This window comes from Mastigoproctus giganteus, chromosome 13 (assembly GCF_048544385.1).
Source record: "Mastigoproctus giganteus isolate SK-2022 chromosome 13, ASM4854438v1, whole genome shotgun sequence".
NCBI lineage: Eukaryota > Metazoa > Arthropoda > Arachnida > Uropygi > Thelyphonidae > Mastigoproctus > Mastigoproctus giganteus.
The window spans coordinates 34,528,106-34,553,049 of record NC_143587.1 but is presented as its reverse complement, the minus strand read 5'-3'; the positions used below and the strand labels follow the sequence as shown (position 1 = coordinate 34,553,049).

General features: G+C 39.1%; 1 protein-coding gene across 3 annotated transcripts in view; it reads right to left on the bottom strand.

The window, feature by feature from the left end:
- LOC150075945 (frizzled-5-like) overlaps positions 1 to 24,944 on the bottom strand; it is a 161,194-nt gene that overhangs the window by 40,295 nt on the left and 95,955 nt on the right. Inside the window, exon 2 of one of the 3 annotated variants that reach the window (XM_090387187.1) lies at positions 9,933 to 9,983. The exons of the other annotated variants lie outside the window; for them this stretch is intronic. The gene's annotated coding sequence lies outside the window, so the exon portion shown is untranslated. The remainder of the gene's footprint in view (positions 1 to 9,932; positions 9,984 to 24,944) is intronic. 3 annotated transcript variants of the gene reach the window in all.

The window sequence follows — 24,944 nt, the reverse complement described above, 5'->3', positions numbered from 1 at the left end:
ATTATTCATCGAGTGAATAATGATATAAATGGTAAAACTCCATTGTGCAATCCAGCCTTTTTTTAAATCCATCTGTCCAATTCATTAATTTATTTGAATTTCTTTATTTTCCAGCCAACAGGGACTGATATCACGACGAAGCTAATCTGGTTTATTATCCGAGAAAGGACAGAGAAACGTTTGATAGGACAGATTCAGTTTGGTGTTTTTCTTTCCCTTCCTCAGAGGGACACATTCGTCAAGATTAGTTAGACGCTATTGGAAAGTGTAGCGAGCAGTTGCATCTGAAGATCAATGTCCGGTGTCTATCTATCGGTGAAAAGATTAGTTAAAATGATTTAATTAATTCGGGGATATTGGAATTGTAATTATCTTTATATTCCAATGAGTGATGACATCAGTGATAAATGGCTGCCGTATCTCTATTACTCACTTTCCCTCCTTGCTAAGACCACTATTAGTCAGCTAATTAAATATAAGCAGACAGTTCGAAACTAGATTAGAAACTTTAGCTTATCAAAGAATACTTTAGAATGAAACGTGGTACCAAATGCATTCATTAACTTCGGGATCGTTTTTAATTTTTTTTTAAAATGAGATCCAATTAAAAAAGAAATATATATATATATATATTGTTAAGTAGAGACCCTCCCTTGGCGAAAATAACATTGAATTTTTTTTATTACGTTGTTTAAGCACAGCGCAAGTGCTAGCATATACACTCCCTTCCAAAAGTTTGGAACCACGTTTCATTTTTCTTATTATAACTGAATAAAGAAGTTCTTCCATGAGAAGTATTGGCAGAAAAATCGATATTTCATTTAAAGTACAAACTACCACTTGACGATTCAAGGACACTGGCAGTTTAAATGACAAATCAACGGATAAGACAATGATTTCTAAAACGCAGTCCACGACTTATTGCACTTGAAATCTTCAGCTGAGTTCAATAGGAACAGAGAAACTCCAGTGTCTACATCCACTGTAAAACTTCGTCCTAAACAAGAAGGCCTCTATAGTCGTTGAGCGGTCCGAAAATCTTATTAAAACCGGAAACTCTAAAGAAACGGTTGGCTTGGACTAGGAGCCATCAACATTGGACAATTGAAGAGTGGAAAAAGGTACTGTGGATAGATGAATCCAAATTTGAAATTTTTGGATCTATGATCCATTTGCATCAACTAAAGAAAAATGGTGCCACATTGTTTAGTGTGTACAGTCAAGCAGGGTGCAGTTCCATCATAATTGGGGTTGCTTTTGTTTTTTTTTAGAGTGGGTAAGAATCGAAGGATTTTTAAGAAAATAAGGCTATGAAAACATTCTTGAACATAATGAAATATCCTTCGGATTTCGACTTCGAAATTGTAAGAAATTTTATATTACAACAAGACAATTACCAGAAGCTATACAGGGACTTTCTAGCAAGTAAGCAACAGGAGGGAGTATTGCAAATTATGGTGTGTCCACTGCAATCACCTGACCCAATAGAGCTGTTATGGGATCATCTCGACGTCAAGTCCGTGAAGTCGCCCCATTTTCACAAAATTAATGGGGAACCATGCAGATTGCTTGGAATGATGTTAGTCAAGACACTACTATGAAATTAATGGTCAGAATGCCACGTCTGTGTAAGGCAGTGATAAAATCTCCAAACTTTTCGCCCTCGTGGGCAGCACAGTGGTAGAATCGCTGTCCTTCCCACACTGTGTGGAAAAGACTTGAGTTCGAGTCCCGTTCATAACGGGAGTTATTTTTATGGGCCTTTTTCACAACGTTATTGAGTTACTCAATGTGAGGAGAGGGTAGCATGGTTTTTCCCCCCCGGAAACTCGGGTTTATCATCCAGCAAGACAGAAAATCGACTTCAGAACATACGCAATCTATCTTTTCGATTCGGTTTAACTTCTGCGTCTAACAACCTTAACATAGTTGTCTGTATTTTTCCCAAACGAAAATAAAACAGCAACTTCGTCGTTAAATTCGGAATTCTTTTTAAAAATTCTGCCAATCGCAGAGGGCACAACATTGGGCATCTTCTCCTGAACAACCTGAAAGTACGTGTGACTTCTTCAAAAAAAAACTGTCTCACACTTAGTGGCGATATGCTCTTGCTTTGGTAACCCTAAAAACTGGAGTAGGAAGAGTTTAAAAAGAGGATATTGAGAATTTGGTGGTAATAGGCTGTCCTTGTCATCTCATTAATTTGAATGGTTCAAAGGGATTATATGAGCTCCTGTGAAAGTGGGTAAATATTTATTATCATTTAGAAAGAAGTGGTAAAAGGAACAATTTAATCTAAATGCAAGCCGTTGATGTAAAAAGATATTGAAGCATGTGTGTACACGTTGACTTTCTTTGGTTAAATGTGCAATTAGACTTGTAGAACAATGGTGACCTTCTGCAAGTCTATTTAAAGGAGAGGTTAGAAGTGGTGAGAAACGCCATATGAGAACATTTCAGAGTTACCAAATTGAAAAGTATAACACCAGATTACTAACGAGTGACACTGATTCATGCTCAATCCAGGTCACGATTTATGATCCAAAAAAATGTTTGTCTTCTTTCAAAAACTTCTTTTTTTTTTGGATCAAGAAAAACTCAAGATATGTCATGACAATGCTTGAAAATCCCAACATAGCTCTTCAATCCAATGAACCATACATCCATGTCCTGGTGTCATTACACCTCGATTTTTTTAAGAATTTAATATATAAATGTTACAGCAAAAAAATTTAAATCTTCCATTTCGAAAGTTGAGATCGTGGAGAGGAGAAAACAAGTGGAGAAGATTCTGTTCTTTTGATTAGTGAGGAATATTGTTATTGCTATATGTGACTACATGGTGCACAAATTGCCATTGAAAAATGATCTTCTAAATGCGGAGATAGTAGAAGTTTCAATTGCCAGTGCACCATTTTGTTTTGTGGAGTTTTCAGGACTTACCAGTGATACAGATAATTCCTGGAAACTTTTTTAACAAGTTTCCAGGACTAATCCGTATCACTGAAGATAAAATGTGCCCAATAAATTTCATAAACTAGGACATAAGATGTTACTTTTAAGGTTTATTTCTTGCGCCCTTATTGGGTTTGAGTTTTATCCATCTTATTATAAAAAAGTGTAAGCGACTTTGAATAAAACAAAATTTAAATAAGAAAAGCAACTTGTTTTCCTTTTCCAAATTTGTAGAAGATTTTTAGTTTATAAAAATAAATGTTAAACTATAAGAAACACAGAAACCACCATGTGGAGAACACAATTTGGGGGCCTGTGACATTGTACCCTGCTTAAAGTTGCAGCGCTTAATAACACTCATCCATCGAGAAGTTAGAAGTGTGTGGTGCAGGCTATTAGGTAGAACAATAAGAATTAGGAAGGGAGTGTGCATGAATAGGGCAGTGGCTAATTGCGATCAGTAATCCCCATCCTCCTGAAAGAGCCATTAGCAAACTGTAAGAAAGTCGTTTGGCTCGGTACTGCGGTGTAGCGCGTGGCGGGTGCATTAGGGCAGCGGGTAAGTGACCAGAGAGAAGCGACACTGTCCATTTGAGTGCGGCGGATTATACGCTATCGTGTGGAGTGGCCAGGTGGATGACCCCCGGGGCACGTGAGCGCACCACACACTCGCACGTGCAGTAGTGGCAAATGAAGGCGCACACGCAGAAACAACAGATGTGGATAAGAAAATTAGATCAGCTTCTTCCCGTGGCCAACAAATGAAACCATTAGCCCGTCCAGGGAACGCTGCTGTGCCCTGCCGACATGCGCCACGGCAAGGAAGGAAAGGCAGTTTTGAAGGGACCCGGGCGGACAGACCTACGACAAACGTCTGTTTTGTAGTTATTCACTACACAACGGGAACCTTTCACCCGCATAATGATCCCTCTCCGGCGAAAGGTCATCGCTTTCGATATTCTGCATTTTCACGAGTCGATAAGGCTGTGGTGTGAGGATATCTTCGAAGGAGTTTTTTTATTACTCGGGTTCCTTGTACAAAAAAAAGAGAGTGCAGTTGAGGAGTTTTTGATTATTTTATCGTTTGTACTTCGGAAGGCCACATAGGGTCAGAGGAGTTTATAAGAAAGAGTATACGAGACTGTTTACCGAATTTCCTTAGTTTGTTGTCGAAGAATAGGGGGAGCTGTGAGTATAGCAGAAGGGGGTGTGGACATTGTTGAATGACGAACCCCCATTTCAGTGTGAGGCTGCACAAAAGTAGAAGCCAATGCTTAACTGTATTCTTGATGAGGTTCGAGGATCAGGGAGTGAAGAAATTCATGCGCTCTACCTACCTACTTTACTCGTAGAAATATTACAAAAGCGTGATGTCCTTGCAAGAGATAAATGGAGGGGAGAGAGAGAGAGAGAGAGAGAGAGAGAGAGAGAGAGAGAGAGAGAGAGAGAGAGAGAGAGGGGCATAAAATGACAGAAAGAAATATAAATTAAATTGAGGGATGGAAAGAGAGAGAGAGATAATCTGATAGATGGAAACAGTGAGTGAAAGATAAATTGAGAGATGGAAAGAGAAGAGAGGGAGAAGATAAATTGAGAGAAAGATAGACAAAAAATTAAACTGAGAGATGGAAAGGGAGATAAATAGAGAGAAAAAGATTATTTAAATTACGGATGGAAAAAGAGAAATAAAATGAGAGATGGAAAGGAAGATAAAGAAGATAAATTGAAAGATGGAAAGAGATAGAGAGACAGAGAAAATAAATTGACATTGAAAGAGAGAAAGAGAAAGATAGACTGACAAATGGAGAGAGAGAGAGAAATATATAAATTAAATTTAGAGACGGACAGAGGGAGATAAAATGAGAAATGGAAGAGATAAATTAAATTGAAGGATGGAGAGAGAGAGAGAGAGAGAGAGAGAGAGAGAGAGAGAGAGAGAGAGAGAGAGAGAGAGAGAGATGAATTGAATGATGGAAAGAGAGAAAGATAAATTGAAAGATTGAAAGAGAGAAAGATAAATTGAAAGACTGAAAGAGAGAAAGAGAAGAGAGAAATGAATTGAGAGATGGGGGGGAGAGAGAGAGAGAGAGAGAGAGAGAGAGATGAATTGGGAGATGGAAAGAGAGAGAGAAAGAGAGAGGAAAAAAAAAGATAAATTCAAAGGTTGAGAGAGAGAAAGATGGATTGAGAGATGGAAAGAGAGAAAGAGAGAGAGGAAAGAAAGATAAGTTCAAAGATTGAGAGAGAGAGAGAGAGAGAAAGATGAATTGAGAGATGGAGAGAGAGAGGGAGAGAGAAAGACGGAAAAAAAGATAATTTCAAAGATTGAGAGAGAGATGAATTGAGAGATGGAGAGAGAGAGAGAGAGAGAGAGAGAGAGAGAGAGAGAGAAAGAGGGAAAAAAAAAGATAATTTCAAAGATTGAGAGAGAGATGAATTGAGAGATGGAAAGAGATTAGAGAGAAAGATAAATTGAAAGATTGAGAGAGAGAGGGAGAGAGAGAGAGAAATATATAAATTAAATTTAGAGACGGAGGGAGATAAAATGAGAAATGGAAGATATAAATTAAATTGAAGGATGGAGAGAGAGAGAGAGAGAGAGAGAGAGAGAGAGAGAGAGAGAGAGAGAGAGAGAGAGAGAGAGAGAGATGAATTGAGAGATGGAAAGAGAGAAAAAAAGAGATAAAGTTAAAGATTGAGAGAGAGAGAGAGAGAGAGAGAGAGATAAATTCAAAGATTGAGAGAGAGAGAGAGAGAAAAAAAAAGATAAATTCAAAGATTGAGAGAGAGAGAGAGAGAGAGAGAGAGAGAGAGAGAAAAGATAAATTCAAAGATTGAGAGAGAGAGAGAGAGAGAAAAGATAAATTCAAAGATTGAGAGAGAGAGAAAAAAAGATAAATTCAAAGTTTGAGAGAGAGAGAGAGAAAAAAAAAGATAAATTCAAAGATTGAGAGAGAGAGAGAGAGAGAGAGAGAGAGGATGAATTGAGAAAGAAAAAAAGATAAATTCAAAGATTGAGAGAGAGAGAGAGAGAGAGAGAAGAGAGAAAAAAGATAATTCAAAGATTGAGAGAGAGAGAGAGGGATGAATTGAGAGAGAAAAAAAAGATAAATTCAAAGATTGAGAGAGAGAGAGGGATGAATTGAGAGATGAAAAGAAAAAGAGGGATGTGAGAGAGAGAGAGAGAGAGAGAGAGGAAGAGATAATTAAATCGAGGAATGGATAGAGAGAGAGAGAGAGAGAGAGAGAGAGAGATTGGAAAGATAAATTGAGATGGAAAGAGAGAGAGATTGGGAAGATAAATTGAGATGGAAGAGAGAGAGAGAGAGAAAGACAGACTGAGAGACGGAAAGAGAGAGAAAGATAAACTGACAGATGGAAAGAGATAGAAAGATAAAATGAGTAGAAAGAGAGAGAGAGATAATTGAGGGATAGAAAGAGAGAAGGAGAGATAAATTGAAAGAATGGAAAGGGATACAGAGAGAAGATAGATAAATTGAGAGGATACGGAGATAGATAAAGGAAGAGGAATTTGGAAAGATGGAGAGAAAGATGAGCAGAGAGGGGATTGAAGCTACATTTTCGCTATTCATTGCCTCAGTTCGTCCACTAAAAGTACGGATCCATCGCAATCGCACTTCTCCACTCACCTCTTCACGGATTCAGCTTAATCCGCATTCCTACCAACCGCATGCTCCGAAACGAAACCGAAAACTTTCTAATCCGAGTTGGAAACAGACAAACGCGACAGTTTCCTCTCGCCTTCATTTTTCATCCCGTAAACAATTTTAATTAGGCCAATAAGCAACCGCGCAAATGGGCCGATTCTTTACTTCCCACGGGGGTCTCGACCGGCGCAAACCACGCTTCGCTTATTCGTCTACGTTAATAATTAAACGCATTTCCTCGCTATGAACACCAGGGGGCGCTCAAACGGCACTAATTCGCCAAACTCGCGCACATTTGCCGTATTTCTGACACCGAAAACAGCGATTGCGTTTTGTCATTTTCGTTTCATCACCGCGCGCGAGCTCGACGTCTTACCGTGCACGCGCTGCGCAGAATTTAATGCGTGTCTAACTAGAAAAAGCGCGCGAAGACAGAGGAGACTTATACGTGCGCACCGAGAGTGGGTGACAGATGGAAACTCTCTCTCTCTAACTGTACACAGGATGTAAGGTCTTTTTAGTCGGGTCCCCTCCACCCATTTCCTCCCCCTTACTCGTACCCCTCGATCGCCCAGTGTGACCTCGACTGTACCAGACGAAGGCTGAAGTTCATGAGACGCAGCTGTGTCCCCGAATACGAGATGATGCGGAGTTGTTGCTGAAAACCACATAATACCCCTAACAGATTAGTTAGAGGAAGTGCTGTGGACACACACATAGCGAGTGGGTCGAAACGAACGAAAAATAAATCCCACTCTCCCTCCCCCAGAATATCCAATTACGTTCAACTGCTGCGCTGCTAAAGAATGAGAATTTCTAATGAGGTTAGAGCGCAGGTGGACTACAACAGGGGGGAGTGCCGGGGGGATACTCCAAAGAAAGTGACTTTCATTGGTGAAAATAAATTCGCTGGCTTTTGAGCCGGGCATATACTTAAGGAGTGCTTTATCGGTACTGAATAACCTGTCAGAATATTCATCAGTTGCTAAGCGACCATTTTTTTACTAAGTTAATCGGAGCTGTGTGCAAAACCCCCTTCTAAGAAACAGTGTCAGTTTTTAGGGAACCAACTGTACTACGTTAATACCTGAATTAAAGATTGGCTGGGTATAAGAACGATCTACCTGTTATTTAAATCGCTGATGGGAAAAGAACCAATAAAAACACTACTTCAACAAACCACCACTAGGAGGCGCACTCGCCATTTAAAAATCTATGCTTGTTTTTCCTGTATTTTCCTTTCAATTTTTCAATCCTAGATTTTAGTATTTTTTTTTATTTATTTTTATTCAATAAAAACACTAATTCAACAAATCACCACCAGGCGGCGTGCTCTCAATTTAAAAATCAATGATTGTTTTTCCTTTCTGTATTTTCCTTTCAATTTTTCCATCCTAGATTTTAGCATGTTTTTTTAATTTATTTTTATTCAATAAAAACACTACTTAAAAAATCACCACCAGGAGGCGTTATCTATAAAAATATACACTTGTTTTTTCTGTATTTTCCTTTCAATTTTTCCCTCCTAGATTTTAGAATTTTTTAATTATTTATTTTTATTCAATAAAAGCACTACTTCAACATATCACCACCAGGAGGCGTGGTCTCTATTTAAAAATATACACTTGTTTTTCTTGTATTTTCGTTTCAATTTTTCCATCCTAGTATGTTTTTATTTATTTATTTTTAAAGTACTGTTTTTGAAAAGGATAATGAGATTTTAAACAACCAGGTCCCAATTTTCTTTTTTTGTTTGAATATACGAGGTGTGACAATAAAGTTCCCAGACTAGTGCAATAAAAAGAACACAAAGTTATGGAATTCAAAAATAGTTTTATTTTTATTCAAAGTAATCACCACCTGATTGAATGCTTGTTATACCGGTCTAACATACTGAAATCTCTTTCCTTTGAGGGCACTTTTCACCTTGGGAAAGAGGAAGAAGTCCGCTGGTGCTAGATCGGGATGGTAGGATGGATGGTTGATCTGTACAATGCCATGTTTCGTCAGAAGTGTCTTCACAGCAAGTGCAGAATGGGCAGGGACATTGTCATGCAACAAGAACCAGCTGCCTTTCTCTCGAAATTGCGGCCTCACCCGGGAAATGTGCTTCAATAGTCTTTTAAGCACCTATACATAGAACACAGCATTGACTCTCTCCCCTCCAGGTACAAATTCCTTGAGAATCACACACTGTTTGTCCAAAAACATGATCAGCATCATTTTAATCCTGGACTTCTGTAAGCAAAACGTTTTGGGTCTTGGTGATGATTTTGCATGATTTGATGCTTCGTCTCTGGTTCGTACTGACACACCCAACACTCATCTCCAGTGGAAATACAGTCGAGGAATTGACAAGTCTGGATTGTGTCTTCTCATGATGATACTCTTCGTTGCTTCTGCCCATCCGTAAGGCTGTGTGCAGTACAAATTTTTCAACAGACCTTCCTTTTCTCCAAATCTTAATGAGGAATTTGACAAATCATCTCCTTATTCATATCCAACTTATCAGCCATCATTCTGAGGGTCAAAATGGTGTCAAAATTTCTAATATAAAGAGGCACACTGTAATACACTGAGGGACCAGTTTATTAGGTACACCTCCTGTCATCCAAGGAACCAACTGCTCCATCAGAGATAGTGTCATCTCCGTAGAATTCGCCTAGTACAGAGGGTTCCTAAGTAAACCTTGAGTTCCCCTTAAAATATTTCCTAAATTTCTCTCCCCCTTTCTGAACAAGCGCAATAAACAGATCTGACATGAATTCTAAAACCACCAAGGCTCTACGAGTTCGATGCTTCATACAAACAACATGCGCCTGCCTCCACCACCAAAACACTTCTTCCAGGGTATGCACCTTATACTTTGGGAACCTTGGCCTAGAGTATCTACTATTTTGGTCAGTGTGCTAATTCATATGGCTTATCGCATATTATGTCTGTACAAATGTGTGGTCAAGAGCTGATTGGTATGCTTTGCGGGATGAAAAACATGGGGAAAATCATAAAAAAACTCCAACTACTTCTACCTGAGATTGATCAAATGCAGCTTCTGTGAGGACCACATCTAGAAACGAGAGAAAGAAGTAACAAATATATACTGTTCTGGAAAGTACATCACTACTTAGGGGTACCAAAATACGTCGGGCCGCCCCAACACGCTACGTTAGTGAGACTATTTTACACATAACAGCTTAACAAGAGCTATGGACAAAATTAAAGCACCGATTATAAATTTAGATATGCACAAAATTAGGAGCACCGATTACAAATTTAGAAATGGACAAAATTAGAGTATTTTGTACATACCATGTTTCCACTCGATTGACCTTCATAAGCTGAAGACTGAAGGAAAGAAGCCTGAAAGACAAAAAGTGAAAATTAATTTTGTGTCGGTAGCTTTCATAATTTATTGAAATACAGTTTGTTTATTTTGATTCTGCTGATAATTAGTGCGCAATGGAAGCCAACCATTGAAGAATCCAAGAGGAAAAATAATGACCACGTTTTTCAGAAATCTAGATAAAGCAAACAAGCAAAACAAAATGAACAAAAAAGGACCTCTTTAATAGCTTAAGAACCTGCAGACACTGAGACTTCAAAGCGAAGGAGAGAGGGAGAGATATGGCTCTCCTTGCAAGTAAATCTCCTTAAGTCGAGATAGGTAACTATTAAAAGGACGGCCTCGCTAAAGCCTGTATGATCAAAAGGATGCAGAAGAGAGGAACGCTGGCGGAGAAGAGGGGGAAAGCAGCGACTGCAACGGACTGGTGATCAAAGTAGCGACCAACACAAGAGAGAGAGCCGACCAACGTCCTTAGCCCGACTCTTATCGATCCAGAAGCACACGACGACAGCTCGTGCCTCCAAGCAAACCCTCCAAACATAATTCGAACCAGTTGGCAAGAGTTTATGGAACTCCATTGTTCTGTGAAAGGTTTTATTTGCTCTTTGTTCCTTCATTTAATGGAAATCTGGGGAATCAGGCAGAAAGAAACCATCGTCTTAGGTCTCGCGACTGAGGCAACTGCTTATGGGTTAGCGATTTAGGGGTGGGAGAATGACTGGGGAGGGTTAAGAAGAAGAAAATGATGAAAACGGTTTGATCTCGATATCTTAAATTGGTTCCCTTTTTTTTTTTTTTTCTTAGCGTTACTGAATCCTCGTTTCAGCCAAACTCTGATATAACGATCCCCACGCACTTTCTTCTCGATTTGATATTCGCTTCCAGCTTTGACGTAAGAAAATAATTCCCTATTGAGCTTTACGATGTCATATCCTTTCACTAACAGGTCCCTTTAAGTACTACGAAGACACAACAACAGAAATCTTTAAGAGATCGGATGGTAACCGAATTTCGCGTACCATCTAGTAAGGTAGAAACCAAGACAGTTTCGTCCATAGATACTAGTAGGTTTTTAGTAAATCATGGACACAAGAAACGTGGCTCCTTCACACAAGAAGCGACCCCTGATGAAGTTATTGTCCATTCTACGAGATGTAGATGAAATCGTGAGTTAATGTTTTGAGTTTTCCAGAAAACTTTTTCAGTGGGTGGATTAAAAACGCCCTCACTCTCAGTAGTTGGAATGTTCACATGGGGGGAAGGGGGTCTTTCGTACAGTATCGATCCAAAACGGTAAGCGAGAAAACCTCCTTCTACACTGTGTCTGACACTGCCTGCAAAAATCTGATAATTGAAGTTTTCTAGGTGCGTGCGCGCGCGCGCGCGTGTGTCCGTTAGTGTGAAACTTGTTCATGCCGCCTTGTGCATCGACTAACCACGGTTCCCTTGATAATCTAGAAAGGTTTTTGCACACAATGCGCGATGTTTTTTTTTCTTTCTTTCTTTCTTTCCAACTCGAGGCAACGATTCCACTTCCCAGTATCTGTTCGTTACCATAGCAACCATGTTTCCTGGTTGGGAATTGGAATCGACTGACTCACACTAGGGAAAGTTCTGGCAATGTATCTAACCTCCTACGTAACGGAGGGGGGAGTGTATTATTAATAATAAGGGGTTGCCTACTGCAGCTCCTAGGGAGGTTAGAAGGCGAAAAGAGACAAGAACTGTATTCTATTAGCATCTGCTGGTGATCCTAAGCTATCGTCTATAGGAATAAACCATCTGTTTCCTCCTATGCCTAACTATAGTTGCCTCTTTCATCTTGTGTTGCAACGGGGGAGGTGGTAAATTATTCGCTAGGCAACTACATAGTTGTTGATGAGAGAGCAATACCAGACGGGAGTGGCTGGAGTCCCTACAAATCTGTTTGGATTCACCTCTCACATTACGAAACTTACGCATTAATAACCAAGCCAGAATGCGAACTTGTCTAAAAATATACTTTAACATTCTGAGGGAGAATCTAGAACGATTAAGGGCAGATACATTTTGGTCACAAGGCCCAACCACCCCCTTTTGCACTTTTCTAGAGAAATTAAGGTCGGAGGTAATTATCTTCTAATCATCCGACAATTGGAGGTGTAGCCTTCTACTGGCACACCCTCTTCACAGGTAAAACACAAAAGACTCGCCACCAACGGTTAAAAAAAAAGTGAAATTAGTTGGAGGATAGTGCATGAAGCTGGAAAGACGCGTGTTGGTCCTCAGCACCCCCCACCAGTGACGTTGATTCATGGCTAGGAAATTAACATTTTTTTTGTATTTTTTAAATTTTTTTCGTCAGAATAAACAGAATGAGGACATTGTAAACACAATACCCTGGCAGGTAGTAACAGAGGGAGGCGGTGGGATAATCAAGATGAGGGGTTATCTTTGGCAAGTTTCCAAACTTTAGTTTTAGTAGATTGTTAGTTTAAGTAAAAGAAGAGAATTTATTTTTTCTCCCTTTTTCAGTGTTTACCATCCACCTTTAATGATAGCTGAAAAAAAAAAAAAAAAAAAGAGTAATTATCCTCATATGTGTTGGTATAAAAATAAAAGGATTTGACTTTCACTAAGGAGAAAAATAACTCAATAAAAAAAAAAAAAAAAAAAAAAGTCTATTTGAATCACGTGATTATAAATTTCATTGGCTCCATTGGACCACTGCTATCCTGGTTACCATGGTTACAACCTATCGATTTATTTTTATGTAAAGTTTCTTTTTCTATTTCGGTGTCTATACACCGAATTTCAACTCGCACTGTGGCTGTTTTATGGCAGCCGATATGACAGCGCCCAAAAATGGCAACATAAAACCATTTAGAATAGTAAGTTTTCTGTTCTTTGGAATTTTATTTGTTAGAAATACAACGGGTGATCATTTAATTCGCGGACCGGTGCAAGATTTTACCGCACGAACTTTCCATAACTGCTGCTAGAGGCGCTTTCCCTGATCGCTACTGAGCAGACTCTGTGTACGCATGCCAGTACTTGTCGAGCTAGTACTGCGTGAAGAGAGTTTTTAGCCGCGTGCCACTCACGATCATTTTGAAGCAAGTATCATGTCGGACATACAGATTGAACAGCGATATGGGATTCGTTATTGTGTCAGATGGGGCTTAAATGCATGGGAAACAGTTAAAGAGATGAATGAAGCATCTGGTAATGTCTTGGTAGGATGGCTATATTCCGGTGTGAACTGGTTTCTCCATCAAAACAATGCCAGGCCCCATACGATAATAGTGTGTCACATCCCCCTTATTCATCCGACTTAGTCCCGTGTGATTTCTTCCTGTTTCCTCGTCTGAGGAAAGCTCTGAAAGGCAGGCGTTTGCGAAAATCTTGCACCACTCTGCGAATTAAATGATCACCCCTCGTACATCCAAATTGCATAATAAATATAAAATAATAAATCAAACGATTCGGTTTATTAATCTGCATATCCTTCAAACGTTTTAAAGGCTATGATTGCTCTCTTTATCAGTAACAGTTAAGCTTTTATTGTTATTCATACTCCTCTTTGGACTTGTTTTTCCAGGCTTTGTCTCTTGTTCTATTCTCGGTGTGCTGTTCTCTGGTTTCGTGGCAAAATCATTTTTATTGTCTCGCTGCTGTGATTCCAGATTGGAATTTTCTTTTGTTTGCCCCCTTAGCTCTGCTTTGGCGCAGCATGTTTAGCCATAAATAATTAGTTTAAGACACAGCACAATGAGCGCAGTACACGGTAGTTACCCGTCATTTTTTTCCTCCCTTAAATTTAACATCTGAAAAACGGAAAAGTTTCCTCTTGCAAATCGTTGCCCAGTTCATATAAACGTAATTACGCTGGCTCGAAATCGATAGCAGAGAATGGAGTAGCAACAACAGAAGGGAATTAGAGTGTACGCCTAATGAAGGTGATGGCAGATGGCGTGCTAATGCTGGAATAAAAGACAACGCTAATAAAGTATTGATTTGACCCTCTTTCCAAACACACAATGCGCTTGGTTTATTCACCCATCCCCCTACTCCATTCCCAACAGTGTTTTTCTTTAAAGAAACCGACCCGTACGTTTCATTTTATTTAAAAAAAAGACGACTGGAACCTTTCATTCTGCCGGTAATTAATTGGTTCGAGCACCTTTCAGCTCACCTTCTTGGAATTCTCGATAAAATTCGCCAACTTGGTGGTGGTGGTGGCAATGAAGAGTCATCTTAATCTCTCGGTTACTTTCTACTTTAAACACCGAGCTATTTCTCCTATCCAAATCAGAGGAACACTCGTTCTTTTGAGCGAGACCATAGGTTTTTTGTGGAGTGTTCTGTACGCCTTCAGTCGGTTGGGTTGATAAACACAGGGGCAGAAAGAGGAGGGGTAAAAAGAGAGGAAGAAAAGTGAAGAGTAACAGAGAGAAAAGGTGACATAAACAGAAAAAAATAATAATTATTTCATCCAGATATTAGACCGATTCGTCTATTATTCCAACGGTCAATCACTCTTTGATTTAAGGAAAAGTGTTGGACATGTATTCTACAACTATCTCCTCTCAATTTAAATTTATCCACTTGTGTTTGTCAAGTGACTAAATGTAAAGATGCCCTCAACATTTAGTTTATTTCAGATTTTTAAAGCCTTAAACACTTTAATGGGGTCACTCTGCAGGTTCCCGGTTTCCAAATACTATAACTTAGAGAACTCAAGTCCCTCATAATGAGAAAATCCTTTTTACCCTAATTAACCTTGGCTTCTCTGTGCGCTTTTCAACAGGCCCATATCTTTCTTAATATGGCGTTTCCAATCCTGTATATCAATAGTGAACTTAATAAAAGAGAACACAATATTCATACTATTCCTCTTCCTACCTTGTCACTCTGTAATGATACAAAACTCAGTAAATTGGCCAGAAATGAGTGTTGTGCTATGTTTGTGCAGTGTGTGTTGTTTAGTTGTTTCTGACCACTTTGCTACTGGGAGGGAGCGATCCCGCACGCACAGGGAGAAACACAGAAACCAGTGGGTGTCTGCAATCCTGTTTAAATTTAATCTTCTGCAAGTTTTGCACATAAAGCCTTTGCCAGATGTGGACAACTGATCAGTAGTGCTTCAATTCCAGAAACTACTCCAATTCTGGCTCTACCCCCAGTCCAGACCATCACCCCAATCGTTGCCATTTCGTAATACCACCACCATCGTCACTACCACCATCTTTAGCTCAAGTACCATCTTCTCCGCCACCTTCGACTTGGACAGTTGCTAATCTTACTTGTACGAAGCCGAACGATATCACTCTGCTTTCCTGACTTCTATCTCTTGCTAACCTCAGGTTGGTCCTGAGGCGGGATCATCTGCTTACACAGGATATCCTGTGTGGAATCTTTATCTCTCCCCTATTAATTCTGTCTTTTCCTTTTGTCCGTGTTTACTTATTTACTTTTCCTTCTTCCTCTACTGTTATCTTTTCCTCTATTGTGTTTCTCATTGCTGGCACCAGCCTTGGATTGGTGCGGGATATTTATTTTATTTTATTTTATTTTTTATTTTTTCCCCCGATTTTTTAAAAAAATTTATTTATTTTTATTTTTTTTTTCTGATTTTTTATTCTCATATTTATTTTTTAATATTTTTTAAAATTTTTTATTTCATTTATTTATTTATATTTATTTTAAATATTTCAATTTTTTTTTACTTTTTAATTCCTTTTATTTTTATAATTTTAATTACCTTACTATTTTATTTTATTTTATTTGCTCATATTTTGAATGGTTTGGACATTCAATGTGTGACACCCGAGTTTTGCTGCGCTCAGTTGTGGCCCGCCTCCTCGTGGCGTAGACGGGCATCAGGAAGCACCTCCCTAGTGCTTGTTCTTTCTGATAGCAAAGCGGCCAAAAACAACTAAACAACATACACGGCACAAACGTGGCATTACACACATTTCTGGCCTTTCTGCAGAGTTTCTGTGTCATCACAGTACCCAGTGGAGTTGAACTAGCGTTTGGCAGCCGCCTTACATAAGATACTATATATGTCTGCATGCAAACCTGTACCAAAGAAGTCCCAAATTCTGGGTAGCAGCAAAAGTTTCGCTTCTTGAAAATACAAGAGACCACAATTTCTGTTCCTTAAGAGGCTGGGAAGAAGCAGAAAATAAAATTCTCCGCTCTATGATAAGAGAGGAAAGTCCACATTATCAGGTAAGTCCAAGCTAGTAAAGTCAAATTAGGACGCACCTGACTGGACTTAAAATGAAGTCCAGTCAGGTGCGTCCCATCATAAATCAGCCCAGGTATGGCCAGATTAAACCAGTTCTGGGAAAAGAGAAGATCTAGCAAGTATTCTATCCATGTACTTCCTGTCGCGTAGGTCTATTTTATAATTATAATAACAGTAATGGGTGCGGAGAATTCGTAAGTACTAGTTTTAGGAGAATCCAAGAGCCGAAATCAAGTAACAATTTGAGATTTCTTCCATGGTTTAAAGGTTAAGGATACATTTTCAAATGGGTACGAGTTCTGCGTTTTAGCATACACACATAGATATTTTTCTAGAATTGCAAAGGAGTCTGTGGTACAGTTAACATACACAGAAAGTACTGGTCGGAAGTTTAAGAGGTAGCTGTAGAAGAGGTAGATATTCCAGTGGTCTGATAGTTGAAGAAGAAGTTGGTAATAGTTGGTCTGATAGTTGGTGATGCAGCAAGCATCTGATTCTTTTTGTAAATAATTTTAGTGCAAATCTTTGGAATGCCTAAAAAGATTCTTCATTTCCTTCGGAAAAATTAGTATAATGCGATTTTAATGTTGATCTTAGATCAATCCCAGTAGGTAACCACCCAATTTCGCTTCTAACTTAGCCAGACTTACTGTCTCTGCCCTATTGGGAGGCCACTTATTCCAATATTCGATAGCCTGCTGCCCACAGGTGAACTTGATAGTATCGAGTCTTCTGTTATTTTCTCTGAGATTTTATGTCTGTGTTCTCTTGTTCGTGTCTCACCTACGAGAAAGAAGAGATCTTTCTCATTAATTTTATTCAGCCTCTTCAATGCCTTCTGCACCTCAATTATCTTCCCTCAAACTTTGCAGTCCACACCATTTAAGCCGTTCTTCGTATGTGCGTTGCTTTGCACTCATCACCAATCTGGTCGCCCATCTATCATTATCTTCTGTGATTAGCCCCCTATACCGTCTCTTTTATATCGAGAGACGTCTTCCCCTACTAGCAAGGCATTATAAATCATGAGTAGGACACCATGTGTCTTCCTAGTCGCCTCTTTACACTGCATGGAAAATTTCAAGTCAGACTGAATCATAACACCTAAGTCTTTTTCGCCTTGAATCACTTTTAGCTCCTCTCCTCACAGTTACACGTGACTCCAGGATTTCTGTTCCCCCAATGCATAACCTTACATTTAGAAGCATGAAGCTTTAGTTGCCATTTTTGGGACCATATATAAAACCGATGGAAGTCTTTTCGAAACATCATGGCCTGCCTCAGATTATTAACATTCCTATCTTCAAATCATCAACAAACCTTGAGAGCTTTATTTGAATTCCCTCATCAATGACATCTATGAAAATCAGAGATAGGAGGGAATTCAACACTGACCCCTGAGGGACCACACATTTTACGCTGAAAAAACCAAGTCGGACCACTTATGACATCTCTCTCTGCTACATTTTAACCAGCCTGCAGTCCAGGGTATAATTTTAATAGTAACTACGACAATTATAGATGTGGCCTGACCATTTATTTACATAATGGAATAATTTATCCAGGCTTTGTTGAAATAGCATACCATGATTTGTATCATCAGCAAACTTGAAATACTTACATTAATATCACTAATAAATATTAAACATAGTAAGAGGGCCCAACACCTGTTCTTGTGGAACTCCACTCACCACAACAGTCCATTAAGAGCATGGCCATTTATGTCCACTACTCTCCTACTACTTAACCATCCCTTCTTTATCCATAACAACAATTTGCCCCTAATGCCACATTGTTTCGATTTACACAACAGACGTAAAAATTATTCTTTTCATCCAGTTCTTTACTGGCAACTTCAGAAAAACTAATCAGATTAGTCAGACATTATCTTCCATTAACAAAGCCATGCCGTGATTTCGTTATAATTTGATTCCTATTCAGATGAGCCTGTATTACATCCTCAATTTAGAACTTCATAATCTGTGGCACAGGGAAGATTATGAAATTCAAGAAGAGACGTCTCCAATCTATAGGGATTTCACCGGAATCCAAGAATGCTCGTTATAATGGTTAAAGATCTGGTGATCACTTTTGTTGTTTCTTCCAATATAATTAGATAGATGCTATCAGCTTCTGGTGCTTTGTTCTTTCCTAATTGAAATAATTTATGCTTGAAAAGAGAAAACCACAGCTCGCATCACAAAGCAAACAACTCATACTTATGCACAAAGCTAAAATGAATATTATCACTCGCCATATGCAAGATATTAAATAATAAAAAGAAACTACAATTACAACTTCTTCTTTGGAGCCTAGTTCCACAAGATTGTATTTCAATCATTGGCTGCTAAAGAGAAAAGTCTCAATGGGTGCCCCTATGCAATTTTTATAAATGAAAGACGAAAATGAAAAACCGGTTTAGCATCCTGAATTTAAATATAATGTAGTTATCGAAACTAAACCAAAGCAAGGAAAGGAATTCAAATTTTTGGTTAGGCTCCAGCCAATCGGCAGGTATAATCGATAATCAAATATGCAAATGAATTAAAAAATCATGATAAAAAGAATCAAAATGAATATTTTTTTTTGTGTATGATGCAGGCTAAATTTATTAGCTTTGTATTAATTGTGACTCGTGGTTTGAAGATGTTTAACTTCTTCAAGATATAAAAACCAGCAAATGTTCCTCTTTCAGTTAACTGCTTGATTACTTTCCTTCTACCGTTTACACAAGCAAAAATTCCTTGCTATTGTTTGCACTCTTAACTTTGGGCTTTCTCATAATCTACCTTAACAAGCCTAACTCAAATGGGTAACTTTATTACACACTTATTTATATTTATGTACGGTTCAGTCTCCTGATAATTTATAATCAAGATCAACAGACGTTGTTCTTTTGTTATCCATTTTGGTCTATGGCTTGAAAAACACCTTCCCCCTTATGCAAACAAAAACCTATCATCTTTCCTTTGGCGTATTATTTCTTTAAATACACTGCGCGAAAAAAAATTAACAGAACAAAATGTTTTTCATAAATATTTTATTGTAAACAGTGTTGCCGAAGGCGAATATTTGATATCATAGTCATCCTGGCGAACAATTTCCGAGTATCCAATAGAACTCGATCCATAGAGTCGCACATTAGGGAAATTATTCATGCCTATAAAAACAGGGGTTGCGACCACATCACTTCATTCCCGTCGTTTTATGGGTTGCTCAGTCGGATAGCCACATATCCAGTGCTCAGAATGGTAAGTCATCGTCGTTTAGATGATTCTTTGATGAGACTGCGGGCCATTGGACGACCTGAAGCCGGTCAGTCTCAGGCGGAGGTGGCACGCAGTGTCATCTCGGTACTGTGGAAGCAGTTTCAGGAGACAGTAACAAATTCAAAAAGAGCTGGCGAAGTTCACCAGAGGGCTACATAAACCAGAACAGACCACTATTTGGCTCTAACAGCAGGATGAAATCCTACGATGTCCGATTATCAACTGTCCCTTGAGTTGCTGCGGCCACAGGTGGAAACATTTCCAACCGGACTCTGTTAAGAAGGCTCAATTCAAGTGGATTCTACGCAAGGAAGCCAGTTGTTTATGTCCCAATTACCCCAAACCACTGCAGAGCTCATTGAAATTGGTGCCACGAACATGACTTGGGGCCCTGAAAAATGGGTTATAGTTTTGTTCTCTGATGAGTCCCGTTTTAGCCTACAAACAGATTCCAGACGTTATTTCATCTGGAGACAACGAAGAATGCGGTACCATCCCTCGAATATAAGAGAAAGGGACACTTATGGTGGAGGCGGCGTTAGGCATTCTCGTGAGGGACGGAATAATGATCAACGGAGTTCACGTTTTTGATAGGAGTACCATAACTGCGCAGAGGTATCGAGAACAGATCCTCGAACCCTATGTGCTATTTTTTATGGGTGAGGTTGGCCCAGATTTTCTTTTCATGCATGACAGCGCCACTGCACAGAGAGCTCAAGTGGTGGAGGAATATCTTGAAACGACTGCCTTGTCCAGCACGATCATCAGACTGAAATCGGATCGAACATGTGTGGGACGTCCTTGGGCGTCGCATTGTACGCCGACAGCCAACTTCTCGGTCACTTGGTAAGCGAAGGTCTGCGCTGGTGGAAGAATGGGATATGTTGATACAGAATCATATGCACATCCTTATATCGAACATGATTCACCACTGTCAAACCTATTTAGCCATCGGAGGAGATCATAGGCCGCACTGATGTCATGTGACCATATTTTCGAGCATCTTGTATAGACTCCTATAATGTGACCATTTTGGTAATTCTTATACCTCTAAAAATGTTCAGTATACCTGTCCGAAGTTTACGGTTTTCTCTTCATTTCGTCGTTATTCTGTGGTATATCACTGCGCCATTTGTCCTGCTTAATCGCAAGATGAAGGAGTTACACCATGTTTTCTACGTGTTCCGTTAATTTTGTCGAGCAGCGTAGATCCCTCAATACGATGTGATCATTACTTTCTAGTGAATTCTTTATTTGAAGACTCTAAAATCTGATGGTTTCTCACTAATAACCAAATGGAGAATACTTCTTTTTCTTGTGGCATTCCTAACGTGCTGATATAGAAATGTCCTTCTACTAAGCGAGTGACCAGTCTACAAATTCCAATCAGTCTCTGTAAAATTCTCCTATAAATAGAACATTCCGATTTGTCAGTAAAGATGTTTATTGTACTGACTACTGTCATCTTATCTATAATATCCTACTTTCCTGTTTATAATATATAATGAATATATGATATCATTGACCTTGGTCCCTGACTGACATACCTGGTCCTATTTCACCAGTCTTTATCACACAAAATATACTTTCTGTTTCCCTGACAATTCAGTCATTCAAAATTACAATTATCTGAAGCTAGATACAAGAGAAAAGGCTCCAACATTGAGTTGGACAGGTGCCCGATGAGCTCCACCGATTCAATTTACTCCAAGATCTTAAATCCTTTTTTAGGCAGTCAGTCAGACTTACTTGTGGCACTATCGTGATCTTCTAAGGATATTAACGCTAACTATACTTATTTAAAGGTTAAGAATAGTTTTATAGACATATAAAGTAACCGCAATATCAATTAAAAGCTAAAAGTTAAACCCAACTACGTCGTCAGAGGGATGAAAATTTAATACATGAAAATTGCATATATATACACATGAACACAAGGTAATACATGGTGTTAATTGGAAAACTTCAGAAGTAGAGATATCTAAGGTTAAATACCTTTTAATTTTTATCCAATTAAAAATAATCTGTCTTTTACACAGCATAGGGACTGCCCTTTTTATTTCTGTTGTAGATAATCTTAAATATATCTAATTATATCTTAAATTTTGTTGTGTAACTTTTGGCCATTATTATATACACTGCCCTACCATTAATATCCGGACACCCTTCCATGGATGAGGAAACAGGTCCTATGCATGAAACACGCCACAGAACCTGCTATAAATATGCACACTGGGCTTCGAACAGACAATTTCAAAAGTGGGCAAGCAAGATGACACGTTCAACAGAATTACCTCAACAGTTCAATAGAACTGATCACCTCAACAAATGCTAGACGCCGATTAACATGGTGTAATGGGAGCAAATCCTGGACTGTACAGCAGTGGAAAATAGTCCTATGGACTGTTTTCCACGTAACAGAGCGGTTTGAGGACATGGGTGTGGAAAGTTGGATTGGCCAGCCCAAACTCTGATCTGAACCCTATCGAGCATCTTTGGGATGTATTGGATCGTCGGGTACGTGCACATCGAGATGGCCCAAAGAACAAGGCCGAGTGGAAGAACATATCACCTGACATTTATAAAAAAAAAAACTGGTCGAGAGTGTGCAGCGAAGATTGAAGGCCATAAAAGCAAAAGGTTTCAGCACAAAATATTAAATGACACAATAAAAGCTCTCTCTTTTTTTTTTTCTTTTCTTTTTTTTTTTTTTTTTTTTTTTGTCTAAAGGCCAGATATTAATGGTAGGGCAGTGTATGTATATATTGAGGTACGAAACGCTGTGTCCCGAATAGACTATAATAACTATGGTCCCACTGATTTCGATTTAATATATTTTAGGTATGGTTCTTAAAATTCTATTTGCTTCTACTGTATTTTCATCTTTCCTGGTATCTTCTAGACTTGGAAACCTATGCCCTTTTCTCAATACACTCTTGATAAAAGTTATATATATATATATATATACACACACAGAAAGAGAGAGAGGGAGAGAGAGATTTGTACAGTGGTTGAGGGAGATTTCTTAATCTGTGTTTTTACGTGTGCATTAAAAGATGGAATATATTTTCTTTACTGTAAAGATAAAGAAAAAACTGAACTCTATTACAAGAAACTTAAAAAGAATAAATCCTGTAAAACTTCCAGCACAAAAGAAAGAAGAATTTAAGTACTATTTCTCATCTCTATCTGTAGGTCATCAGTCACGAGTTGACACACGGGACCACGCATTGGTCCGCTGCCAAGAAAACCATAGGTTCTTTCTCTTTTTTTTTTTTTTTTTGTCTTCAATGCATGACATCAACATTCACTTCGATGCTATGCCCTCTGTTGCAAAATTTTCTTATGGAAAGTCACATTCTTACGACAGTGGATCGAGGCCAAATCGCCTGTTCCCGTTAGCATCAAAGTACTACAGCAGAATATCAACTGCAATCGAAGCCCCAGGATTAGTTCGCATTCAAAGGAAAATTTTAAAATTGCGCACTCGCAGTAAGCCGAAGACTGGGGAAAGAATAAAACCCTTAAATCTGAAAGAAAAAAAATATATAAAGCAAACAGTTCAAACCACGAAAAGTAGACATCAAACAAAGCACAAAAAGAGTCCTGGATTGTTTGACTTTTGTTGTACTACGTTTGCCATTTGTCTTTTGGCACCGGTGCTGCCCCCTAGACACGGTTCACTCTCTGTATAAATTCGCATAGTTGCCGAGTGATTATGAAATAGTAAATGGAAGCAATAAAATTCCTTCCATACATCACCCACACCCATCTAACGCATTTCTTCCTCGTGCATGCATTTCCTTTCAGAGAAACCTGTCAACCGGAAGTTGGAAGCTTTCTTTCGCTTCACTCTGCTGTCATCTACAATAGCCAACTTTCTCTTTGCCATCTTTAAAAACGGTAAGCAATTCTTTTAAAAGGATTTCCGTTATTTAGCGATATCATCTTGTTCGTTGGTGGTGTGGACCCATCGTTTATAGAAAAACATGGGAGCGGAGATTACTTGTCATTGTGATATATGGCGGAGACGATGCTGGTACAGCGTTATCTCTGCCACAGCAGAGGATACGAGCTAAGAAGATGGTCCAGACGAAAGTTCTGAAGGAAGTAGACGAGTTCAGTCTATTGTGTGCGCTATGGTTACACAAATAAATGTATTTTCCGAGAGATCTCGTAGCATATCTAAGTTTCAAATTCTCAGGATAGAGTTCAACAAATTGAGAAGTTTATCATCGGCGTCATCGGATGATAAACATGATTTATGCACTCCCCCTTGTCTCTGCTCATACATTTGATGGAAAATAGTCCAGATTCAAAGTATATTAAAGTAAGAAAAGAGTTTAGTTCCTATGTGCTATTTTCTCACTGCGGAAGGATACCTATTTAGAATTCTTGTGAAGGATGACACTTATTAAGCGGTTTAACCGTTTAGGTTACCTTTCAGTAAGCATTGATCAACATGATAGTGGGGCGATTAGACAATACCGTTTATATTACATCCTTGGATCCTTTGCAACGTCTGCATGCTTATTTTAATACACTGAGTGAACTTTATTAGGTACACCTGCCTAACAACGAGAAGTAAGTCCCCACCACCTTTAGCCCTCAAAATTCGTCGTGGCATGGACTCAACGATGTGTCAAAAGCGCCATCTCGTGTGACGTGGACTAGGATGAGGTAGCACGAGTGAGATCTGATAACTGGTGGAGCACCACAGAAGGGTGGATTCAATTCTGCACAGTTCTGGCTTTGAGACATGGCGCATTATCCTGTTAGAAGAACCTATTCGAAGATGGATACACTGCAGCCATGAAGGAATGCGACAGGCTGAAGACAATTTCCAGATAACCTGTTGCATTCGAATGTTGCTGCACTGAAATCAAGGGGTCTCAATGCGCACCACGAAAACATTCCCAACACCATTATACTGCCACTATCAGCCTGCACTGTTGATACTTTTCAGGATGGGTCCATGGACTCATTCTGTTTTCACTATTTGGTCCCTCCTATCAGCATGAAACGCAGGAACCCCGGATTCGTCAGACCAGGTAATGCTTATCCAATTCTACACTGTCTAGTGTAGATGTTCCTGAGCCCGCTGCAACCGTACCTTCTTGTTTTTTGCTGACAGGGATGGTATCCAGTTAGGTCATTGGCTGCGATGCCCCATCCATGACAAGGTACGACGAGTTGTACATTTCTGAAATACCTCTTCGGTTACTCTGTTGTACTCGATTGCTATTTGACGGACTATAGTCTTTCTGTTACCCTGCACTAGTGTTGTTAGCCTTCGTTCGCTTTTTGCAGTTTCCGAATAGAGCATCGCCTTTGGTTATTGGACCAATCGGGATACACCAAGACACAATCCTACGAAGAACCCTAGCAGGATTACGGTTTCCAAGATACTCATACTGGCACGCCACCTGAAATTCGCATGGTTTAATAGTTATATTAATTCTTTATGAATA